The following is a 13,742-nucleotide window of genomic DNA, read 5'->3' on the forward strand; positions in this document are numbered from 1 at the left end:
ATCCTTTACTCCAGTCACTTTAAAGTTCATATTCCACAAATTCATGTGTCCTTGAAATTTTATTTTACAGGCCTTGGCAAAAATCATCATTTCTAATTTGTTTTGCCAATTTTGTCATTGCTTACCCTACAAAAAACAACTTAGACTTAGCCTACTTTTGGCTAAGATAATTTTTAAAATAATTTTGTCTTATTTGTTTTCTCTGTGTTACAGTAATCATATCAAATGTATGGCTTTGATATACTACCATTACCACTTTCAGAGTACGGGCTGTGCGTAAAGGAAGACTTTGATTACAATCATAGGCTGTAAAAATAAAAGATACACTGTGACAAAACAAAGGTCAGTATATATCAGTTTTAAGATAGAGCAAGTTTCATACTTTTTTTTCTGAAACCACTGGAAGCAAGCTCTGTTTTTGTTTTTACCACTTTTAAATAAATGAAGATATAATTCATGTATAACACCATGTAAGTTTAAGGTGTACAACATGTTGATTTGATACATTTATATATTGCAATATAATTACCACTATAGCCTCAGCTAACACCTCTGTTACATAACATAATTATTATTTCTTTTTCTGCGGTAAGAACATTTAAGATCTAGTCTCTTAGCAACTTTGAAGTATATAATACCATACTGTTAGCTACAATCACAATGCTATGCATTAGATCTCCAAACATTTACTTTCCAGTTTTGTTTGTACACTTTGACCAACATCTCCTCAATTTCACCGTCTGTCAGCTCCTAGTAACTACCATTTTACTCTCCATTTCTAGAAGTTCATTTTTTTAGATTCCACATACGATATCACACAGTATTTGTTTTCCTATCTGACATATCTCAGCATAATGCCCTTAAGGCCCATCCATTTTTTCCCCAATGACAGCATTTCCTTCTTTTTCATGGTTGATTAATATTCCATTCTAATACACACACACACACACACACACACACACACCACATTTTCTTTCTTTATTTATCTATTGATGGACACAAACTGTTTCCATATCTTGATTATTGTGAATAATCCTGCAAGAAACATGGGTGTGTAGACATCTTTTCAATATTCTGTTTCATTTTCTTTGGATATATACTCAGTAGTAGGATTGCTGGATCATATGGTAGTTCTATTTAAACATTTTTGAGGACTTCCATACTGTTTTCAATAGTGGCAAAACCAATTTACATTCCCTTCAACAGTGCACAAGGGTTCCTTCTTCTCCACATCCTTGTCAACACTTATCTCTTGTCTTTTTGATGATAGCCAGTCTAACAGATGTGATACGATATCACATTGTGGTTTTGATTTGTGTTTCCCTGATGATTACTGATGTTAAGCAACTTTTTAGTACTTGCTGGCCATTTGGATGTCTTCTTCGGAAAAATTTCAATTCCTCTGCCCATTTTTTAATCAGATTGTTTGCTTGTTTTGTTATTGAGTTATATGAGTTCTTTGTATATTCTGGATATTAACCCTTTATCTGACATATGGTGTGAAAATATTTTCTCCCATTCTGTAGGTTGCTTTTTTGTTTTCCTGTTTCTGTAGCTGTGCAGAAACTTTTTAAGTCAAATGTAGTCTCATTGATGATTTTTGCATTTGTTGCCTGTACTTTTAGTATCATATCCAAAAAATCATTGGTAAGACTATTGTCAATAAGCTTTTCCCCTGTTTCTTTCTGAGTTTTACAGTTTTAGGTAATATGCTTAGGTCTTTAATGCAATTTGAGTTAATTTTTTGAGTAGTGTGAGATAGGAGTCCAATTTTATTTTTTCTGCATGTGGTTATCCAGTTTTCCCAAGACCATTTATTAAAGAGACTATTCTTTCTCCATTGAGTATTCTTGACTCCCTTGTGAAATATTAGTTGATTGTCTATGCTTCAGTTTATTTCTATGCTTCCTATTCTGTTTCATTTGTTTAAGTGTCTGTTTTTATGCCAGTACTGTACTGTTTTGATTACTATGGCTTTGTAATATTGTTTGAAATCAACAAGTATGATGCCTCTAGCTTTGTTCATCTTTCTTAGGATTGTTTTGGCTATTCAGGGTATTTTGAGATTCCATAAAAATTTTAAAATATTTTTTTCTATTTCTTTGAAAAATGTCATTGGAATTTTCACAGGGATTTTATTGAATCTATAGACAGCTTTGGGTAGTATGGACATTTTGACCATATTAATTATTCTGATCCATGAACACAGGATTTTTTTATTTGTTTGTATTTTCTTCAGTTTTGTTTATCAAAATCTTGTTTACCATTGTATAGATCTTTCACTTCCTTGGTTAAATTTCTTCCTAAGTTTTTATTGTTTTTGATGTTATTGTTAATGGGATTGTTTTCTTCATTTATTTTTCAGATATTTCATTGTTATTTATAGAAACGCAATTAGTTTCTTTATGTTGATTTATATCCTGAAACTTTAATGAATTTGTTTATTAGTTCTATCTTTTTTTGATCGAGTCTTTAGGATTTTATATATAAAAGATCACATCATACACAAATAAAGACAATTTTATTTCTTTTTTCTCATTTGGATGATGTTTATTTCTTTATCTATATTATTGCTCTAACTAGGGATTTCAGAAGATTAAAATCATACCAAATATCTTTTCTGGCCACAATGATATGAAACTAGAAATGAACAACAAGAAGAAAGCTGGAACATATACAAACATGTCACAACTAAACAACACACTCCTGAACAACACATGAGTCAAAGAAGAAATCAAGAGGAAAATCAAAAAAATATCTTGAAGTAAATAAAAATGGAAACATAACATATCGATATTTATGGGATGCTGCAAAATCAATTCTTATATGGAATATTATAGCAATAAATGTATATTAATAAAGAAAGATCTGGGGCCGGCCCTGTGGCCGAGTGGTTGAGCTTGCACACTCCGCTGCGGCGGCCCAGGATTTTGCTGGTTCAGATCCTGGTCACGGACATGGCACTGCTCGTCAGGCCATGTTGAGGCAGCGTCCCACGTGCCGCAACTAGAAGGACCTGCAACAAAGATATACAACTATGTACCAGGGGGATTTGGGGAGATAGAGCATAAAAAAAAAAAAGATTGGCAACAATTGTTAGCTCAGGTGCCAATCTTTAAAAACAAAAAGATTGGCCACAACTGTTAGCTCAGGTGACACTCTTAAAAAAAAAAAAAAAAGATCTTAAATAAACAACCTAACTTTATACCTCAAGATGCTAGAAAAAGAAGAAAGTAACTCAAAGGTTAGCAAAATGAAGTAAATAACAAAGCCAAGAGCAGACATAAATAAAATGGAGACCAAAAATACAATAGAACATATCAATGAATCTAAGAGATGGTTTGTTGAAAACATAAAATTAACAAACCTCTGGCTAGAGTAACTAACGAACAAAAGAAAGAAGACTGAAAAATTAACTCAAAAATGGAAGAGGAGCATTACAACTGACATCAGAGAATACAAAGAATCATAAGAAACTATTTGAACCATTATGTGCCAACAAATTGGATAATTTAGAAGAAATCGATAAAAGCTTGAAACATATCACTTACCAAGACTGAGTCATGAAGAAATAGAAATCAGAACGGACCAATAATAAGGAGATTGAATCAGTAATCAAAAACCTCCCAACAGAACAGCCCAACATCGAACGTTTCACTAGTGAATTCTACCAACCACTTAAAGAAGAATTAATGACAATTCTCACACTCCTCCAAAAAATTGAAGAGGAGAGAATGCTCCTAAAATCACTTTTGAAGTCAGCATTACCTTGATACCAAAACCAGATAAAGTCACTACAAAGAAAGAAATCTATAGACCAATATCCTGATGAATATGGTAAAATTCTCAACAAAATATTTTCAGATTGAAATCAATAGTACTTTAAAGGATCATCCCTGGAATGAGCCCTAGGATTCATCCGTGGTATGCAAGGATGGATCAACATATACAAACCAATAAATGTGAAAAACCACATTAATAGAATAAAAGATAAAAATCATATTCTCATCTCAATAGGTGCAAAAAAGCATTTGACAAAATACAACATCCTTTCATGATAAAAACACTCTGTAAAAGGGACATACCTCAATATGTAAAGGCCACATACAACCAACCCACAGCTAACCTCGTATTCATTGGTGAAAAAAATGAAAGCTTTTCCTCTAAGATCAGGAACAAGACAAGTGTACTCACTATCACCAATATTATTTAACGTGGTATTAGAAATCCTAGGAAGTTTCATCTTTTTATATCCACAAAATTATGTGATTTTGCTTTGCATATGCACTTCCTAAACCCATTGAGATCCAAGAAAGTCACTGACATCAACTTAAGAAACTGAATTTGCTATCAAAATCCATATGAATCTCACTGGAAATAAAAAGCCTTCAGATTCCAAAGCAGAATGACTATGCATTACTGTTTGTTCCACCTCTCTCTCTCCCTCCCTTCCTCCTGACCTCCACCTTTAAGTCTCCTTCTCCCCGTTTCCTCCTTCTCCTTCTCTCTCTCAGCCTCTAGATCTCTCAATATCTCTCTCTCTTTCTCTCTCTCTCCTGTTGTAGTCGGTTTCACAGCATTGCTACTTTTGTCATAAAATCCTTTCTTTTTTTATCTGTTTGCTCTATTCAATCACTTGCAACTCAACAATCCTATTTATATTCTGCAGTCTCAGTTCAGGAATTTGACACATTTAATATAATTGGCTTAAATGCCATTACTCTAATTTGTCGAATCTCCCTTTGTCAGATTACTTCATGGTTTACCAGATAGTTTATGTTCTCTCGGTTCACGTAACCACTTCTGGCTCCATCTGTGGTCATCCTTGTACAACCAAGCACAATACAAAAACAGCAGCCTAGCATTGCCTCCTTTGGAAGAAAATCTGAGTAGGGCAATTGCAGGTAGATGTAATTTTCAGGCATGTCAAATACTATAACTGACATGCTCCGGACATCATTCCTCTTTAAGCCACTGATGACCTGTGCTGTTTTGCCTATATTGAATTCACTTACCTCATCTGTAAAAGTTTAAACGAACTGGAGTTGATAATTATTATCCTTTCAACTCAAATATTTCGGGAGGGCCAAATGTACCATAAAAATGGAGAGAGTTTTGGGCAGGAAGGGAGATCCTCAAATACTACTCCATTAGGGAGGGACCGTATGTGTAGCTGACTTTAGTTTATCCTGACGCTTAATTCTTTGGTTTCTCCCCCTAGAAACATTTGAGATATCCTTAGAGCTGGTGATATTTGAGGAAACGAGGGAGAAGAAACAAAAATTACATCGATTTTTGTGGCAATATCTTGTCCTGGCAGAGCAAACTGCGAAACTATTACATAAGTGTTTTCAACTGAAGACAAACGTTTGTATATTAAGGGTTACCTCCTAGGAGGGGCAATGCAGAAGAGTTCAGTTTGCTCAGTTTTTTTTCTTTTATTCTGTTTTTTTTTTTGTGTGAGAAAGATTAGCCCTGAGCTAACATCTATTGCCAACATTCCTCTTTTTGCTTGAGAAAGATTGTTGCTGAGCTAACATCTATGCCAATCTTCCTCTATTTTCTATCTGGGATGCCACCTGGCATGGCTTGATGTGCTGGGCATAGGTTCGTACCCCAGATCCTAACCTGTGAACCCCAAGCCACTGAAGCACAGCATGTGAACTTAACCACTACACCACCAGGCAGGCCCACAATATCTTTTTTATGGAAAATATAAATTCAAAACATTTATCTTGGGAAACAGATATATTTTCAGTAAATATGTGTACTCTACATACAAGAGTTGGGAATGCCATGTGGCAACCTATGTGGACAGGATTCAAGAGGAGAGACGTCAAGGGTCATCTCAAGTTTGAGGTTTTATCTGGAAGGCTGACCATAGAATCATTTTGCTGAGGAGAGATCCAGAACTGTGAGATAGAGTTAAGGCTGGGAGTAGAGAGTAAACAAATGTGGTAGTCAAATGGAGAACAAGCAGAGGTAGAAATAAGGGACTTCTGGAGAGTGGTAAGTGATAGGGATTGTCATCATTTATTTATTCATTCAACCAATAATCATTGTAGAAATATCATCTAATGATTAAGAGAATAGACCTCAGAAACAAAACAGACCTAAAATCTAAACTCTGATTTGTTATCTGCAAGGTGTGTTCTTGGACGAGTTAATGAGCTTTTCTGAGTCTCTTTCTTCATCTGTAAATTTGGGAGAATAAACATCTCACAGGGTTGTTTTGAGGATGGAATGAGTTAATATCTTGGCTTTTAATAAACAATATATGATAGTTGTAAATAATAATATTACTATTTTTATTCTACATATTATTGATATTACTTGTTAGGCTCTTTCTGTATATAAGAAAATTTGCCAACCCTTTGGCACTGGTAAGAGACCAGAGCAAGTATGAAGTCAATCAAGCCAGGGTTCTGGATAAGTCAGATTTATCGAGCCTGTTATGGGGCCCTGGGAAATCTCTATGGGCCAGGAGAGGTTCTGTAAAGAAGACAAACTTCGGTGTACACTAAAGAAGTCCCCCAAATCCTTCATGGTTTACCCATGGGATACGTGGTTTGATTATCTATAGGGTCCTGATAAGTTTCACATTCATAGTGTGATCAAACTCATACGTATATATTGACTAGAAAGTCTCTAATCGTTATGCCATGCTGGAAAATTAAATGAAACTTTTACTGTTTAATGTGACAGGCTTGTCATCAAAATGCTGTTTTTCAGAAAACAATTTCTAAATAAGGGACAACCACCAGCCTTTTAAGCAACCTTTTTGCCACATTTTCTTAGTGACTGGTAGAAGCTAATGTGCAGGACCCATGATAAGGAGCTGCTCTGTAGCAGACCATCACAGTTACCTAAAAGCAAACTGAACTGGCATAAATAATTGTGCTGTAGAAAGCCTTTCTATTTCACCTTGCCGATCACTGACAATTTACATATCTTAGGAAAACCTTTGTTGGCTTCTGTCATTTCTGCACTATTATGTGCCTTTCTGGATAATTACCAGTTAATGTGAAAAAGCAGATGAAAAAAACCTTGAAATTTCTGATAGAGAATCCTCAAACCTCTCCTCTTATCTGTGCATAGCAGCTTCCTGATTTCAAAAGAAGTTTCAAAACCTTTGTTAAAAATGTCCCTGGTTCCCAGTTTGAATGAACCAAATGACATTCAGCTGAAATTATTCTGCTTTTCTACAATTAAATTCCACTATCATGAACTGTCAAAGTAAAATGGAAGGCCTCTTAACTAATGTGTCAGTTGTTTGCTTGGTATGTTTTGTGGCATGGACTCTATAAAGCTGTGTGAAGTGTTTGTGTGTGTGGAGGGGAAACAATAACTGTAATTTTGCAGCAATGTGTGGACAGTATCAGGCAGTCTCATTCTCCCTATTTCCCTCCCCTGTTCCAAAAAGTATCCCTTTAGAGTAGGGCTGAGTGACAAGTTCACTAAATTTAAGAGATGATGGGCAGCTTGAATATGTAAGCCCTCTAAGTGACTTATTTTCCTTGACTGTGTCTATCATTTGTGTTAGACACTAAGCAACCTCAAATGTCACTCCTCATATTAATGAAACTATGATTACAGCATAATTCATGAAAGTTATTACAAGATTATATTGCAATTTCTATCAAGAGCTGGATGTCAGAATGTGTTTATACCTGACGTAAGACGCAAATAAGTTACTACACACTTGCAGTGATAAAATTCATCTCATGACATTATCGTCTGTGAGCTTGTAGTTCATTCAAATAGCTGCACCTCTCCTATCGCTGCATCTTTGGGCAATATGGAATATTCGGTACTTTGAAAGATTTAGAGCTTTTTTTTTCTTACTTTTTTAGGAAATTTGATCTTAATACTGTAGTTAGCTCGTGAATTCTCCGACAAGTAATTATTGACTTTATGGAATCTCCATGGACAAATTTAGGGTCTCATTTTAGCTTTCCTCCTGGTTTCTTTTGTACTTTTCCCGGCTTTATGGATACTCAGAGAATGTAAACATAGAAAATCTTATATAAAGGCTTCATTCAAGTATTGCCTATGCTAGATTTGTGTCCCTTCCATATAAATGACTTCCACAAATCCTGGGATGCCATTTTAAAAGAGTAGTAGTAATAACAATAACAGTAATCACCATCATCATCATCATCATGGCTAACATTTATTGTGTTTATTCTGTACAAGGTTCTGTCTAAATTATTTGTATTCACTATCTAATTTAATCCTCACAATAATCTAATGCTGTGGGTACTATTATTTATGATATCTCACAGATGAGAAAATTGGATTTGGAGAAATAAAGTAATTTCCCCAAAGTCATTTAACTAAAAAGTAACAAACCAAAGATTACAACTGAGTCTACATGATTCCAAAGTACTTGTACTTAAATACTATATTATCTTCCAGGAGCTCCCATTCCTCTTTTGTTTTCAGAAGTTGAAGTTTGTGTCTCCTAGTCCTCTTTCCCTCTTTTTCCTTTTTGTCTGAACCTGCAACCTTATGCTCCAGTCCTAAATCTTAGACATATTTTTCCATGGCAGGGTAGCTCCTGGAAATTAAAATCTGGGGGGAACCCAAAAGACTCTCTCCTCTTCTTCTACCATTGTTACTAGCTTGTTTTATATCAAGCCTTTGCCCCAGAAACTTACCACATGTCTCTACTTAGAGAATCCTTATCCTCATACCTCAGCTTATGCCCTATTCCTTGGTATAAAATGTCAAGAATAGGTAGCTAACTATGAGTATGGATTTTGTTTTTAAAGTGTAAATTAATCTTTATTTATTTAGGCATATAATGATTATTGCCCATGAATATGTCAATGGATGTAGTGGAAAGATCATGAAGCTTCACAATCTAATAAACTTAGTTTAAACCTAGATTCTGCCACAAACAATCTCTCTGACATCGGGAAATTTTATAATTGCTTTCATAATCTATTCTCTTTTCTGTAAAATGGAGTTAATGCCATCTCTCTTGTAAGAGTTTTAGTGTAGATTAAATGATATAATGGGTGCAAAGTGCTTTGCACTATACTGACACATGGTAGTCACTCCATAAATAGTAGCTGTTATTATTCCCTTGTTTTGTTGTAGATTTTATATGAAAAGAAGAAAGGGCTGGATAGCTAAAGGAGTGTTCTCTCCCACAGAGATGTATTTCAAAAATCATCTTTTGATATGACATATAGTCCATAGAGATTCAGCTTTCTTACCTCCATAATAATAGCTAATACTTATTGAGTGTTCACTGTGTTAAGTGTATTTGTGTGTTTATGGGGAGATGCTTATAGTATAAAGCTTCATGTAATTTTCAAACTAACCATGACACTGTAATTCCAGTTCACAAATATGTGACTTAAAGATATTTACTAACTTCCTGAAGTCTCACAGTCATTAAGTATAAAAGCTGGAACTCCATTCAGAGGACGTTTATAATTACTTCTTTCAACATCTTTAGTTTTATAAAGTAAGAACTAGTATGAAACATAAGTGAATTTCCCAACCATCAGTCCAACAAGATAGTGAAATAATGAGCTTTCCTTTTCTGAAGGTTTTGAAGCACAAGCTTGACTTCTATAAAGAGAATTGTTAAATTGAGAGGAGATTTGGAGTAGATAACCCCTGTAGTCCCTTTCAAATCTAAGATACACATCTCTATCCATCCATCCACACTTAGCTTCACATAACAGACTTTTTTTCACATTTAGATTTCAGTTTTGGCAAGATATTACCCAAGTGCTAATTTGCTACCCCTTCTACTTGATTCCTCTACTTCTTCATCAGACATGACACAATGTCTATTTTGCTAATAGGACATATAGAGTTTACACTGTGCCTGATGCATATAAAACACTCTGTCAATATGTATTGAATAAATAAATATATACTATATATAAAAGAATCAATCAATGAATAAAGCCCTGAATAAACTTGTCTTCTTAATTATCAAAAAGTAAATTATACTTATAGAGGTGATGAACTTTGAGTCCCAGATCTGGCACTAATGAGCCAAATGGCTTTTTTGGGCAAACCATTTACTCTCTCTGAGCCTCAAATTTCTCACCAAAAAATGGGGGAAATAGTAAGTGAGATGGTTGCTCACAAAGTGCAGTATAAATTTCAGAGTGACTTTTAAAGTTATAGAATTTTCTATTTCAATTAGATTCACATTTAAAATTTATAATTTTTTTAAAATTTAGAATTTATGACTCTATTTAAGTAGAGATGGTCTAGAATACAAATATTGATTAGCCAAACTCTCCAATTCCCTAAGCATGCTGGAGAAATTGATGCTTGCTTTTGAATGGTGATGAATGTAAATAGTAGTATCACCACATAAAAAACACCTGTATGCAAAATTTATGCTTTCATTATTAGAAGAGGAGGAGATTTCAGAAATGACATCACAAACGCTAAGATGTCATGTATAAGCTAATGACCCTTCCTTGCTCTTAGCCTTGAAAACATCCAGTTCTATTGTGAAGTGGAAGAGAAGTATCTTTTGTCTAATCACATTTTCACAATTATTTATTTCTTCTCAATAACCTCATGGAACAATATTATGGCTACTGATTAAAGTGGATGGTTTTTGCCACATTAAAAATACACACTTCAAACAGAAGTCAATTTGTATAAAGATACACTGAAAACATTGATTAAATAAATGCATGTTGATGTAAAGTGGGGGGAATTAATTTAATTACAGTATAAATTATTATCACTTTTCTAGTTCCTGTGCTGAGTAGTGAATTCTCAGGCATTCACTGCATGAATAAAAAACAAACAAATAAAAGAGGGCCACACATGGACCAATAATAAGGATGTATTACAAAGCAGCGCTTATGAATTCAAATTGGCACCAGAGGTCAAAAGGAGGAAAACACATTGCCTATTTTTAACAAAGGCTTAATGTTGATTTAAGATCATTATTGTTGCAGATAATATTATGTGTTCACAACTTGATAGTATTTAATCATCCACCAAACATCTATTGAGTAATTATCACATTCTATATATACTGCAAGTACATTCCGGGAAATAAACTAACTTATATAATACAGCTGGAGAAAAAAGTATGCAAAGGTGGTGAGGGATGAGACTGGGAAAATAATCATGATCCAGGAAATGAGAGACTTTAATAAACCAAGCTAAAGATAGTGGACTTTAACCTTTTTATGTTAGGGATCCATTGTATGGTCTAAAGCTGAGGTATAATACAATTAGATTTAACTTTTTAGAACATCAACTATGGAAATAGTATAGAAAATGAATTGTAGAGGAGCTAAGTCTAAGGATAAGTGTCCAGTTAAAAAACTATTGCAATAATTTCAGTTGAGAGATAGTGAGGGTCTGACTAAAATGGAATTAGAAATAACATTGAAACAAAGTGTGTGTAACAGTCCCTATATGCATTATTGCTAGCAATGATGATGTAGTACAGAAGGTAGATTCAAGAAATTACAGTAGAACCTAATGGAACTAGTAAGAAACTGAATGTGGATGTTTAAGGAACATGATGTTTCATTTTCAGATTTCTGGTATGAGGACTCAGTGGTTGTTGATAGTGTTATGTGCTTTGAGGAAAATATGACACACAGGAGGAGTGAACTTGATGGAAAATGTAAATTTTGACACGTTGCATTTGAGATTCCTGTAGGAGCCCAGGTAGATATGCCGAGTATGCAACTGAACATAGGTCAAGAGCTCAAGAAGCAATTTTATGCTAGAGACATTTAAAAATCATCAAAATGTAAAGTATGATTGAAATCATTAAAGTGAATGAGATCCCCTAGAGAAGCATATGGAATGAAGAGACAATAGGATCAAATATAGAACTTGGGGAAATCTCAGAATTTAATAAATGGACAAAAGAAGATAGATGAGGAAACAAGGAATGGGGAGAGAGGAGGAGAACCAGTAGTGATTTTTCTCATTGAAGTAAATGAAGAAGAGGGCTTTATACAAAATGCACATCAAATAGAAGGAGATCAAGAATACTAGAACTAAATAATTACATGTATCAACTTGGAGGGCACTTATATTTGCGGGAATGGTCTCAGTGGAGTAGTTGGCAAGTAAACCGAAGTCGTATTTCAGTAAGTGAGGTAGGAGCTAAAGAAGAACGCAGGGTAATAGAAGTTTTTTTTTTTTCATTATATTTTGTTTTCTTTTAATGAAAGAGATTAGAACATACTTGACTAGACTAATTTGTTAGGGGGAAAGTACTGATAGAGAGGGAGAGGTTGAAGATATAAAAAAATCTTTTGATGGATTCAAGGATAAGAATCATATCAAGATTATTGACAAAAGATATGACCCTAATGGAGAAAAAGTGTCACATTTTTCTCTGAGAATGAAAGAACGGACATGAAAATAAGCCAGTCTTCCTTAAGCTCACCAACTTGTAAACTAATGTTAATAATAACTCAAATTCTACTGGCTTTTGTTCTTACCAATTCACATAGTACCTAAGTCAATGTAAAACACCTTCTTAGGATCTTTGGTATTCTCAGAGAACGTCTTCATAATTAAGCTTTTTATGTGATTTTGAATATTTTCTTTGCATTGTGACGATTCCTACATCTCTCTCTTCTTTTGGTCATGAACTGGGTTTCTTCAGCATCTTTTATAAAAACCATATCCTTCAACTACAGCACAGGCCCTGGAGCCCTTAAGATGCCAAATTGAATGCTATTCTGTTAGAAATTTTGGAAGAAGCCTTGATCCAATTTTTTGGATAAAGTCTATCATAGAGGTACTCAAAAGTATACATGTTTCCAATATTTGCATGATTTTAGTGATATGGATAATATTTTGAGCATTGTTGTATGATTTTCTCCAGCAATACTTACAGGTTTAAGTCTATGACTGGAAAATATGGGTGGATTGAAAGATTCAATGTCGGGATTCTGAAGCCTGGATGAGACAAAGGGAGATACTTGTTGAAAACACTACCGGAAGCTTCCCATGAAAGATAGTCTGGTTAATTAAAACACCATATACATGTAAATAGCCTGTCAGGAAAAACAACATTTGGTATGTGGTATTTTTATTAACACTGAAAATACAATCAGATAGATGTGAGAGCTTATGGAAATCCAAAATGAGTGCTCAGTTTGTGTACATGATAAGCCAACAAAGTTATAACATCATTTTTATTTAATTAATAAATCTCAAAGTATCAGAAAGGCTTTCGTGTTATAAAAACTGACATGAGTTTGAAACAATTAGACTGCACATCTTGTAGTGGACAATTGCTTGATTTTTGCCACCCAGATATCCTGCTTTCTTGAGATACCATGATTTTACTCTCAAACCATAGAATTCAGGTGAAACTTACTCCAATACAGCTCTAAGGATGCAACTTATGACCTAGGCTTATAATAATCATTACCTTCCATCATCTTGTCTAGGGTCCTTGGTTCAGGACTGAGTCCATGACCTATGTTAGGCCAATTAGAAACAATGAAACTCAATTAACGGACTTTTGTTAGCACAATCAGGAAATCAGACATTTTCTTTACACTGGAATTCATCTAGAGTTAACATACTCGTCTTATCATTATGAATAAAAAACCTGTATGAGATAGAAACTAGCCCAGAGAAAGTGGAGCGAAGAGACATATACAAACTGGATTTGGAGTGACATCAGTATCTTGGTGGCATAAGTCATTCTTTTTTTCTCTCTCTCTTTTGATTTACAACAAATTGGACATCCACAACCAAACAAA

At 34.3% G+C, this 13,742-nt stretch overlaps 1 protein-coding gene across 1 annotated transcript in view; it reads left to right on the forward strand.

The window, feature by feature from the left end:
• The window catches only part of LOC139042703 (transmembrane protein 182-like), a 139,343-nt gene extending 137,008 nt beyond the window's left edge, over positions 1-2,335 (forward strand). Inside the window, exon 10 of the transcript XR_011499751.1 lies at positions 214-2,335. The gene's annotated coding sequence lies outside the window, so the exon portion shown is untranslated. The remainder of the gene's footprint in view (positions 1-213) is intronic.
• Positions 2,336-13,742: the final 11,407 nt, after the last annotated feature.

The sequence above is a fragment of the Equus asinus genome, chromosome X (assembly GCF_041296235.1).
Source record: "Equus asinus isolate D_3611 breed Donkey chromosome X, EquAss-T2T_v2, whole genome shotgun sequence".
In the NCBI taxonomy this organism is placed as follows: domain Eukaryota; kingdom Metazoa; phylum Chordata; class Mammalia; order Perissodactyla; family Equidae; genus Equus; species Equus asinus.